This window comes from Dermacentor variabilis, chromosome 5, assembly GCF_050947875.1.
Source record: "Dermacentor variabilis isolate Ectoservices chromosome 5, ASM5094787v1, whole genome shotgun sequence".
Classification (NCBI taxonomy): Eukaryota; Metazoa; Arthropoda; class Arachnida; order Ixodida; family Ixodidae; genus Dermacentor; species Dermacentor variabilis.
The window spans coordinates 125,367,906-125,380,632 of NC_134572.1; positions in this window are offsets into that span (position 1 = coordinate 125,367,906).

The window sequence follows — 12,727 nt, forward strand, 5'->3', positions numbered from 1 at the left end:
CCACGTGCCTATCATCGAGGCGACGGGGGTTCCCATTTCTCCTCGACGAATCAAGAATTCAACGCTGGTGACGTCAGCAACCGCCCAGACTGGTTCCTGTGGACGAGGAGTCGCCAAAGGGACTTCAGGGAGAACCGGCCCATTGTGAAGTCAGAAAGTCACCTCCAGCCACCCAGTCGGTCTGACGCGCTCTTACAGCTACATGTACGCTATCACCCACTATGTGTAAATATTGTATAAAGTTTTTCGTTTCTTCGTCCTCCACCCCGAAGTCACAACACCGTGGCTACGCCCCTGCTTGACCCCTAACCAGCACACGTTCCGAACCCATGAGTCAGGGCTTAAAATGTTGATAACGTGGCTTCCCGTCTTCGGTGGAAGCTATTCGCAAGTTCCGTCGCCTATAGGTGGCGCGCAACCCGACTCGATATGGCGTCCACAGAGAGTAAGGAACCCCCGAGCACAATGTGCGACCTTCAAGTCAGCTCATATTTGGCTTATCTTTAGATTTGTCCTGCTACTCTTCCTTTCCTCTTTCCTCCCCTCCTTCCTATCTTCCATTTCTGTGTTGCTGTCACCTCTCTTCTGTAGAGTAGGCAGGCGTTGTTCCCCTTCCAGTGGCAGTCGCCAGTCTGCTCCTCGCCTTCCCTTTCCTGTTAATTGTATATATTGTTGCGTTTCGCCTGCGACACGTGGTTTTGCCGGCGCGACTGCGGCGGGGCGGCAGACATTTTGGCCCGATCGTCGTCGCCGCAACACTCATCGCCAGGTGTTTCCAGGCGCGACTGCGGCGATGCGACCGCCTAGGGACCATCCTCTCATTACAGTCATTGTGTCCGACCGGCAGCGCCACGACAGGGTGCTACGAGATCGTGCTCGACATGGTGCTACGGCATCGCTACGACAGTGTGCGTCACCATTAGCCCATTGTACATTCACGTGCTCGTCTTTTGAGGGGTTCCTTCTTGCCCTCAACTGCGAGAGTATAAAAACAGCTGCCCCCGGACGCCAAAAGGGGGGCTCCGATTTCTTCTGTTGAGTGAAGTGCTCTCCCGTCTCTCTACTTCGGTCAACCTGACCGCCAACTCTTTGCGATGTTAAAATAAACAAGTTGTTTCGTTGTTACCAGTCGACTCATGCTTTGCCGGGACCTTCGGATGCTTCCAGTTGTACCCCAGGCCGCCAGGCCAACGCTACCCTTGGGGCTTGCGACCCAGGTACAACCACGGGCGTCAGCGCCGAGTTCCCAACCGATCGCGCCAGCGGTGCGATCCAAACAATATGCGTTCAAAACAAATAATAATAATATTTGGCTAAGCGCTTCAAGATCACTCTACCTTTTTCGCAATCGCTGTTTATAAGTGACATCATGCGCCACATAGACACGTCAGAAACGCGGATACGGTGCCTCATTGAAGGGGAAGAGGTCATGAAAGCCCAGAACATTATTTGTTGCGACGTGAAGGCCTGCAGCGCATCGCCTGTCGCTGCGGAAGGGCTTTGCCTGCAGACGTCACATGCCCGGCAGGAGCCGCACGAGCTGGAATTTATGACCGGGAAGGTTCTATCAAGGAACGTTAGCTTGTCTTTTATCTTTTTCTTCGTGCTAATCGCGACGGTCCGCAAAGCCTGCCTTTCGCGCATTGCCGTTTCGCGACAAAGAGTAATTTTACGGCTATGTGAGGTTATCGAGCTCCTTTCACGGATTGAGTTGTTATGAGGAGATATTTGTAATCGATAATTAAAGGAAAGGTGTCACTGAGGTTATCCCAACTGCGATTTTTAAGACGTCTTTTTTTTTTTTTTTGTACGTCGCTATGCTAGCGCATGCAGACGTAAAGAAAGACATGCCGGTTGCTTTATTTTTCACTGGTACAGTCGTATTATCGTTCGAGGGACGAGTAGTCGCAACAGAAGCTTGTTGCGTTCACGTGGAGAATTCGGTGCCTGTGTGTTATGCTCTACCAATCTTGTTTTCTGGGTCACTGTAGCTGCAAAGCTTGGCCGCGCGTTGGCAGACGGGGTACAGCCCAGAACGTAAACACATGCGTTTCTGGCGGGACGATACAACGGCAACCACACTGCGGCTTGCTGCCGGTGAAACACGGCCAAATACTACGCCCGCCCACGTAGATCTACTGTAGCATTTCTCTAGAGCTGTGACAAAGTGCTACAAACATGTCACTTTCTATGTTAAATGCTCGTGTGCTCTCGTTGCGCTGGTCACAAGTGCACAGCTCGAGCTTGGCCGCGCGGAGGAATCCCGGGATGCAGCGAGAACGAAAACGGGCGTTTCTGGCGAAACGAGACACCGCAGCAACCGCACACTATGAGTTAATGCAGGTGAAACCTGAGCAAATACTTCCGACGCTCGCACGTACTATACACATATACTTGGGATCAAAGCCACGCCGTTGTTCGCGCTGCTGCAGTACACTGTCGCAAGCTCTGTTCTTTTTTTAGCTAACGCATCGATTCTCCGTAGAGAAACAAATAAAAGAATGCACATAAGCAACGAACTTTCGTTCTCTTAGCTACGTGGCTCCGTAAAAAGTCACTGCCGATGAATTGCGCATTGCACACGTTCATCGGTGGTGTGCCCGCCTTGCCAATTCGCAACTTGACAGACCTTTCTTTCTTGCCGCGTCTTTGGGGAACGAGTGGAGACTGACTTCACTTGCCACAACTATGTTGGCGCTTTGCGGCACGCAGCACATGCGATTGCTTTGGAATTTCATCTTGCGCAAACGATGCGCAAAAACAGGCAATCAAGCCTACTGGCCGCCGCGAAGAAAGCAAGCAAGTGCGCTACCGTCGCGTCGCCTGCGGTTACTCCGATACTCTTTAAAAAAGATTCGCCGACGGTCGCGGGGTGGCGTGACAGTCTACGGAACTTGCGAATAAGCTTTCGAGATCCACACGCGCTGAAATTAGATTTACCGGAGGGCGATACCGTCCCGTCCATACTGTGTGCCGACGAAGCGTCCGGCGACATGTTAAATTCGCATATGATAGTTAGGCTGCGCGATTGGACATTGCACGATAAAACAAGTTCAATATATTCAAAATTCAAATTTTATTCTGCACCTTTGAAATATATATGCTCTTTTGTTTGCTTTTACTGTCGCATTCCCTCCCGACGACTGTACTAATGAAGGCAGTGCACGAATTAATCACGGCGTTAAAAAATGGAAACAAACAAACATACGGAGCCAGGTGGTTTCCGGCGCAATTAGCGTTGAATTGTTCAGTTTATTCTGCGCGCCTGATTTACTGTTTAGGCCCTCGTGCGCGAACTAATCAACAAACGACCACGACAAGACCTCGCGTGGATCGGGAGGTCACGAGATTTGCGGAACGAGGAGCGAGCCCGCAAGACCTTCCATTCGCTTCTTTGAGCTTTGAATAACTCACGGCAGTTTGCTACGCTTGTTATTATTATTTCACGGAAGCATACAAACGCTGCATATCTGAGGAGACACAGAAGCAGGCTAGAAATCCGCCACAGTGGGTATAGCACGACACATTGACACCGTGAAGTTATAGCACCCAAGCACGCGCCTGTGACACCATTATTTAAGGGCGAACAGTGACGTGTATTATGCCAATAATGCACACGTTTATAAAGTTACAGTGCGTCTATGTACTGTTGTCGATCACCGCCCCTACAATAGACATGAATAGAATCGATGGAAATGGGTCGTTGCACTACACTATACATATACAGGAAATTAGTGAAACGAATTTTCGTAACACTATACTCTGTCACCGCTTTATTGAACCAGCTCTGCTGTTTCTCGGAGCAGAAGTGGAGGATTGCTCCACTCCGTGGTGCAAAGTTCCGGTTGAGAGTGTAGAATATTACGCGGTGGCCAAATGCACCCAACAGTGGCGCAACCTTGTGATTGTCGCCGGCCGCAGCGAAGGGATGGGGACAATTCGAAGCGGAACTGAATTGGAACGGAATGGCTCTCCAATATGTCGAGCCCAGAGCTCCGTGCAAACAAGGTAGTGCGGAAATTGGGTCAACTTATTGCCTTGCAGCGCCCAGATTCTTAAAGCGGGGGTTTTACACTTTGCCGGCAATAAAAACGGAAACGCCGGCTTCTCCCTCTGCTGAAAAAGAGAGCTCGGAAGTGATCGCTGAGGCAGAAATCGTAAAGATGCGCCCACGTATAAAGAGATGAAAGAGGCAAGCTGGTGCACGTATATGCTATAGTTGAAACATTTTGTTGTTTATTACTAACTTAAACGCTTACAGCGTAAGAAAACGAAGACCTAGCTAAAAAAATGTTTGAAGGAAGCGACACTTGCGCTGAGTCCTTGAGGCTTTTAAATATAACTGAAGAAAAGTAAAACTAAGTGATGCGTGACTTGTTTTGTTATCCCCTCGCTTCACTTTGTTTTTGATTGATTGATTGATTGATTGATTGATTGATTGATTGATTGATTGATTGATTGATTGATTGATTGATTGATTGATTGATTGATTGATTGATTGATTGATTGATTGATTGATTGATTGTGCATGTGGCGAGTGGGCCATTTTAAGTTTCACGAATCAGAACAACCAGGCAAACCAAAATCAGATATCGATCCCTACCGCATCTAGCTGTGTGAACCTCGAACTTCTAAGGCCAGCGCTCTCGGTAGCCACTGAAATAACGCCCGTCTCGTCTGTTCCGCACAGACGGAAAGCCAGTTGTGCGGAATCCCTTCTGTTGTCTGTAGCAACGGTGCCCCCGTGTCTTCGTCTGAATAAGTAAATGATGATGATCTGAGCTGTTTAATGTCGCGAGGGCCAGGGATGGACAAAAGAACGCTAAGCAAGCTGTGATGAGTTGTCAAGTCAATCTATGAAAGTATTCTAATTGCAGATTTAATAAGGCGCTGTAAAGAGGCCTATACCTTAGTTGCTGCAAAGTGCATAATATATATATATATATATATATATATATATGTATATATATATATATATATAATGATTAGTGATGTGCACGTGCAAGAAATATAAAATATGTGTTAGGGAGATCTGATATACTAAAATGTGTCGGTTCCAGTAGCGTGACCGCCTCATCAGGGCTCTTAAAGGCAAGTGCCTGGAGGCACCTACCACACAAAATACTAATATCGCAGCAGCAAACTCTCGTTAGAGGGCGTGCTACGAGAATAAGTAAATACCTAAAGGCTTCGGCGCACTTGCGGATTTCGAGCTCAGGCCCAAAATGTCATCATCTTGTCCACCTCGACATGATTACAAGATATGATTATAAGCCCTTGATACTGCAAATATTTGCACGATAAAATTCCGAAAGGGAGAACTTTATTGTTGTTGTCTTGGCTCCAGTTTGAGATGTGTATATTGTTGCGTTTCGCCTGCGACACGTGGTTTTGCCGGCGCGACTGCGGCGGGGCGGCAGACATTTTGGCCCGATCGTCGTCGCCGCAACACTCATCGCCAGGTGTTTCCAGGCGCGACTGCGGCGATGCGACCGCATAGGGATCATCCTCGCATTCCAGTCATTGTGCCCGAAACAGGCGATGCCAAAGCAGGGACCATCCTCTCATTCCAGTCATTGTGCCCGAAACAGGCGATGCCAAAGCAGGGACCATCCTCTCATTCCAGTCATTGTGCCCGAAACAGGCGATGCCAAAGCAGGGACCATCCTCTCATTACAGTCATTGTGCCCGACCGGCAGCGCTACAACAGGGTGCTACGAGATCGTGCTCGACAGGGTGCTACGAGATCGTGCTCGTCATGGTGCTACGGCATCGCTACGACAGTGTGCGTCACCATTAGCCCATTGTACATTCACGTGCTCGTCTTTTGAGGGGTTCCTTCTTGCCCTCAACTGCGAGAGTATAAAAACAGCTGCCCCCGGACGCAAAAGGGAGGGCTCCGATTTCTTCTGTTGAGTGAAGTGCTCTCCCGTCTCTCTACTTCGGTCAAACCTGACCACCAACTCTTTGCGATGTTAAAATAAACAAGTTGTTTCGTTGTTACCAGTCGACTCATGCTTTGCCGGGACCTTCGGATGCTTCCAGTTGTACCCCAGGCCGCCAGGCCAACGCTACCCTTGGGGCTTGCGACCCAGGTACAACCACGGGCGTCAGCGCCGAGTTCCCAACAGATCGTACCAGCGGTGCGATCCCAAACATCTGGTTGGCAGCGGTGAGATCGCCTCCGACTTCAAACAACTGTCTGCCAGCGGTGAGATCGCGACAACGGAGGCCAGCAGCGAAGAGATGCAGTTGACGGTATGCTGAGCAGCTCAACGACGATCCGGGAGCAGTGCAACGAGCCCTGTGTGACGACTGGTTGCCTGCAGCGGAACGACTGCGCGGAATTCCTGCCTGCGAGGTTTGGTGAGTGCGGGACTTTCTTCTTCTGAGCTTTGCCAGGCTTTTGTTAGTGTCAGAAACAGAGCTGGTAATTGTGGTTGTCGTTGCTGCCGGGTTAGTTTGCGGCAAGACAATAGTAAGCAGTAGAGAAAGCAGCATTCAGAGCAGCCATGGATTTGAAGTCGTTGCGCAAACCGAAATTGTTGGAGCTTGCAAGAGAGTTGGGTCTGGATGTCTCAGACAAACTAAGAAAACCAGAACTGATAAAGGCTATTCTTGAGTTAGAGGCTGAGGATGACGAGCTGTCGGAATGCCTTGAGACTATTGAGGAGAGGTCAAAAAGACAGGAGCGCGAACTTAAAGAACAGAAAGAAAAAGAAGAGCGTGAACTTAAAGAACAGAAAGAAAAAGAAGAGCGCGAACACGCTTTGGAAATGAAGCGTCTCGAGGTAGAGATGGAACGCGCTCGTAATGGAAGTCAGGCACACGGTGCAGGAGAACGAGTATTGTTCAAAATGACTGACCTGATGCGGCCGTTTAAGCTTGGAGAGGACATTGGTTTGTTCCTGGTTAACTTTGAGCGAACGTGCGAGAAGCAGGGGTTCTCTCGGGAAACGTGGCCACAGCGCTTGCTCACTTTGTTACCCGGCGAGGCGGCCGACGTAGTCGCTCGCTTGGATAGAGAGGAGGCAGAGGATTTCGACAAAGTAAAATCGAGTCTGCTAAAAAAGTACCGGCTGTCTGCGGAGGCGTTCCGTCGGAAGTTTCGGGAAAATGAGAAAGGCAAAAGTGAGTCATATACAGAGTTTGCGTATAGGCTTATGTCGAACATGCAGGAGTGGCTCAAAGAAGAGAAAGCGTTTGGTGACCACGATAAAGTTCTGCAGTGCTTCGGGCTAGAACAGTTTTATAGTCGGTTACCGGAGAACGTGCGATACTGGGTCTTGGATAGGCCAGACGTTTGTACGGTGGCTAAAGCCGCTGAGCTAGCCGAGGAGTTTGTGACGCGTCGGGCTCGCGGAGCTAAGGATGGTCAAAAGGGTGAATTTGGCTCGAAGTTCGAGAGGCCGAAGTTCACACCCATGAGAGCAAAGGGGGACACGCGTAGTGCGGATGCGAATGAAAGCAGTCCGACCAGACGTAAAGAGACGGCGGCAGCCAAACGCAGAAAGCGGTTCGAGATGAGGCGAGCGGGCGTTTGTTATACGTGCCAGAAGCCGGGTCACTTTTCGGCGCAGTGTCCGGAAACAACACCAAAAGTTGTGTTTTTTTCAATAGGCAGCACTGACGAGAACATGAAGCTTCTCGAGCCTTACATGCGAGACCTCCTCGTGAACGGGAAAGAGTGCCGAGTGCTTCGCGATTCCGCAGCTACGATGGATGTAGTTCACCCATCTTACGTAGAACCCCATATGTTCACGGGCGAGTGCGCGTGGATCAAGCAAGCCGTGGAAGCTCATAGCGTGTGTCTGCCAGTAGCAAAGGTGCTTATTGAAGGACCTTTCGGAGCGCTTGAGACAGAGGCGGCAGTGTCATCTATGCTGCCACCCCAGTACCCGTACCTATTTTCAAACAGGTCCGATCACCTCCTGCGCGAGAAGGGGCTTTTGTTTGGTGAAGCTAGTGTTCAGGCCTTAACCAGATCGAAGGTTCGGGAGCTCGCTGCAAAGGCGGTAGTTGCGGGGCCGACGTTATCAAACAACGAAAAAGGGTCAGAGGCGCAGCAAGCTGATATGCCGAGCACGCCCGAACTGAATAAACTAGAGTCTGTAACGTTAAAGGCGCCAGATACTGGAGAGGAAACGCCCGACGCGGGAAAGTTAGAAGAGCTATCTACTGATTTGCTCATCGCGCCTACGTCAGACGGACTTGATAGGTTGCTAAAAGTCAGCCGGACGGCTTTGATAGCCGAGCAAAAAAAGGATGGCAGCCTGGAAAACGTGCGCTGCAATGTCAAAGAAGGTATCGCCAGGAAAACTGCGCGTTTTGTGGAAAGGGGTGGAGTCCTGTACCGGAAGTATCTAGACCGCCGAGGAGTGGAGTTCGATCAGCTGGTCGTGCCTCAATGCTATCGTCAGGATCTGTTGCGCTTGTCACACGGGGGTTCGTGGTCCGGACACCTAGGAGTTAAGAAAACTAAGGACCGTCTCTTGCAAGAGTACTATTGGCCAGGGTGTTTTCGGGACGCAGACCATTTCGTGAGGACATGTGACACTTGTCAGCGGGTGGGCAAACCAGGGGACAAATCGAGGGCGCCGTTGAAATTGGTACCTATCATTACGGAGCCTTTTAGACGGCTCGTTATTGATACTGTGGGACCTCTGCCGGTAACAGCCACGGGGTACAGACACATTTTGACTGTGATCTGCCCAGCGACAAAGTTCCCTGAAGCAGTGCCGCTTAAAGAACTCAGCTCAGTTGAGATAGTTAATGCACTACTGTCCATATTTGCGCGAGTTGGTTTTCCTGCAGAAATTCAATCAGACCAGGGCACAGTGTTTACTAGCGCTTTGACGACAACTTTTCTCGAAAGGTGTGGGGTAAAGCTGTTACACAGCTCAGTGTACCACCCACAGTCGAATTCCGTTGAGAAGCTCCACTCCGTCATGAAGCGCGTGTTGAGAGCGTTGTGTTTTGAACATCGAACTGACTGGGAGCTGTGTCTGCCTGGGGTGATGTTTGCTTTAAGGACCGCGCCGCATGCAGCTACGGGGTTTTCGCCAGCTGAACTGGTGTACGGTCGCTCGCTTCGATCTCCGCTTCGCATGCTTCGAGAATCGTGGGAAGGTAGGGGCGACGACCCAGTCGTGGTGGAGTACGTGCTTAAGCTCCTCGAACGCTTAAGAAGGGCACAGGAGTTGTCAGGTGGAGCAATGACAAAGGCCCAGCAGAGGGCCAAGGTTTATTATGATCGGACAGCCAGGGCCCGTCGTTTTGAGGTTGGCGATGAGGTCATGATATTGCGCACATCGCTAAACAACAAACTAGACGTGCAGTGGGAGGGCCCAGCACGAATTGTTCAGAAACTGTCGGACGTTAACTACGTGGTAAGTCTGCCAGGAAAGCGGAAAGCACAGCAAGTTTACCACTGTAATCTGCTCAAACCTTATAGACAAAGGGAAGCAGTGGTGTGCATGATGATAAACGTTCCTGAAGAGCTTCCGGTCGAGCTTCCAAGACTAGGCTCAGTGACGAACAGGGAAGACACCGGTCAAGTCATTAGTGACCTTATCAGTAAAGCACCGCTGTCGCCCGAGCAGAAAACCGAACTACACCAGCTATTACAAGAGTTTCAAGGTCTGTTCTCTGAGAGGCCTGGTAGGACTTCTGTACTTACTCATGATATAGAACTTACCTCCCCAGAGCCAGTACGATCCAAGGCGTATCGGGTGTCACCCCGCCAGAGCGATATTATGGAGGCTGAGGTAAAGAAAATGCTACAGCTCGGTGTTATTGAGGCAGGTGAGAGTGATTATACCTCCCCTTTGATTTTAGTTGAGGTACCGGGCAAGGAACCTCGTCCTTGCGTCGACTACCGCAGGCTTAATTCCATCACTAAGGATCAAATTTATCCGATCCCTAACATCGAGGAGCGCCTTGAGAAAGTTAGTAGCGCTCAGTTTATTTCCACCCTAGATCTTGTCAGGGGTTATTGGCAGGTTCCACTTACAGAAGAGGCTAGTAGGTATGCGGCGTTCATTTCACCAATGGGAACATTCCGTCCTAAAGTGTTGAGTTTTGGTTTGAAGAACGCGCCATACTGTTTTTCAAGTCTCATGGATAAAGTGTTGCGGGGACAGCAAGAATTCGCTTTACCGTATCTAGACGACGTAGCGATATTCTCCGCATCCTGGTCTGAGCATATGGCACACTTGCGGGCAGTGCTAACCCGCCTGCGCGAAGCGGGCTTGACAGTCAAGGCTCCTAAGTGCCAGTTAGCACAGGCCGAGGTTGTCTACCTCGGTCACGTGATTGGTCAGGGTCGTCGCCGCCCCTCTGAAATAAAAGTGGCCGCTGTGCGAGACTTTCCGCAACCGCGCACAAAGACCGATATTCGGTCGTTCTTGGGTGTCGCCGGCTACTATCAGAGGTACATCCCTAGGTACTCTGATATCGCGGCTCCCCTGACGGATGCTCTAAGAAAGACAGAGCCTCAAACAGTCGTCTGGGACGAGACAAAGGAAAGAGCTTTTAGCGCCCTAAAGAGTGCCCTAACAAGCCAGCCTGTGCTACGATCGCCAGACTATACAAAAGGGTTCATTGTTCAGTGCGATGCTAGTGAGCGAGGCATGGGCGTTGTACTGTGCCAACGGGAAAATGGAGAAGTAGAACACCCCGTCCTGTATGCTAGTCGTAAGCTGACCAGTCGTGAGCAGGCGTATAGCGCCACCGAGAAAGAGTGTGCGTGTCTCGTGTGGGCCGTTCAGAAATTGTCATGCTATCTAGCCGGCTCGAGGTTTATCATTGAGACGGATCACTGCCCTCTCCAATGGCTGCAGACCATCTCTTCCAAAAATGGCCGCCTCCTGCGCTGGAGCCTCGCTTTACAACAATATTCCTTTGAGGTGCGTTACAAAAAGGGGAGTCTCAACGGTAACGCCGATGGCTTAAGTCGAAGCCCCTAACGTAGGAATCAGCCTCAAAATTGTTGGTTACTGATGTTTTTCTTCCTGAGGCAGGATTTTTTTAACATATTGCTTTTGTTTAGTGTTTCAAAGTGATGATATGCTTTCTAGTGCAATTTTTCAATTTGTGGACGCGTTCTGAGTGATGCTAGACTACTGTAAGGAACTAGGCAGTGGTATAAAAAGGGGAAAGAGCCTGGCAGGGCTTAGTGAGGGTTGTGCCGTGCTTGCTGACTGAGCGGTTGAGTTTCAGCGTAGTTCTAACGCTTGCCGGGAACGAGAACAAAAATGTGAACTCTCCCGAAGTCACTTTGCAGTGTCCCGTGCGAACCTGAACTAGAGAACGAGGCCTTCTCTGTGCGCTGCGCTCGAGAAACGTCGAGGGACGCCCGACTTCGGTTATGAGCATCATCGAGCGACTTCCCTCCGGACAGCGGATGCAGTCCCCTGTCCATCGGGATCTCCTTCCCCCGGCGGGGCGGTCTGTTGCGTTTCGCCTGCGACACGTGGTTTTGCCGGCGCGACTGCGGCGGGGCGGCAGACATTTTGGCCCGATCGTCGTCGCCGCAACACTCATCGCCAGGTGTTTCCAGGCGCGACTGCGGCGATGCGACCGCATAGGGATCATCCTCGCATTCCAGTCATTGTGCCCGAAACAGGCGATGCCAAAGCAGGGACCATCCTCTCATTCCAGTCATTGTGCCCGAAACAGGCGATGCCAAAGCAGGGACCATCCTCTCATTCCAGTCATTGTGCCCGAAACAGGCGATGCCAAAGCAGGGACCATCCTCTCATTACAGTCATTGTGCCCGACCGGCAGCGCTACAACAGGGTGCTACGAGATCGTGCTCGACAGGGTGCTACGAGATCGTGCTCGTCATGGTGCTACGGCATCGCTACGACAGTGTGCGTCACCATTAGCCCATTGTACATTCACGTGCTCGTCTTTTGAGGGGTTCCTTCTTGCCCTCAACTGCGAGAGTATAAAAACAGCTGCCCCCGGACGCAAAAGGGAGGGCTCCGATTTCTTCTGTTGAGTGAAGTGCTCTCCCGTCTCTCTACTTCGGTCAAACCTGACCACCAACTCTTTGCGATGTTAAAATAAACAAGTTGTTTCGTTGTTACCAGTCGACTCATGCTTTGCCGGGACCTTCGGATGCTTCCAGTTGTACCCCAGGCCGCCAGGCCAACGCTACCCTTGGGGCTTGCGACCCAGGTACAACCACGGGCGTCAGCGCCGAGTTCCCAACCGATCGCGCCAGCGGTCGGATCCAAACAATATCTACTGCGATGGGATGGGCCATGAGTTGGTAGGTAAGAAAATACGAAATTAAAAAAAAAATGATAATAATATAATGGTGGTTAGACTAGCTTGTTGCTACAAGAGTGTACTATTGCAAACAGTGGGATAACGGTAAACAAAGCGTGTGGTACCATATTCGCTTCGCCGTTCTCGCGCAGTTTCCAAAAGTATGAAATAATAATATACAGACACGAAAACCGAGAAACAGTATACTTGCAAAAAATACAGTGTGTTGTGCAATTGGGTAGTCGCAACATATATGTGAATGCACACCTAAAACATATTTAAAAGAAATAGAAGCTTCCATTCCCGCCTCAATAATTAACCTTCTTTCTCTTTTCTTTTTCGGCCTCAAAACGAACATCGGCATAATAGACACGTTCATGCAAGCGTCAAGTTAGTGCTAAATTCTCGAGAGAAAGGTCTACTAAGAAATAATAATAATAATAATAATAAT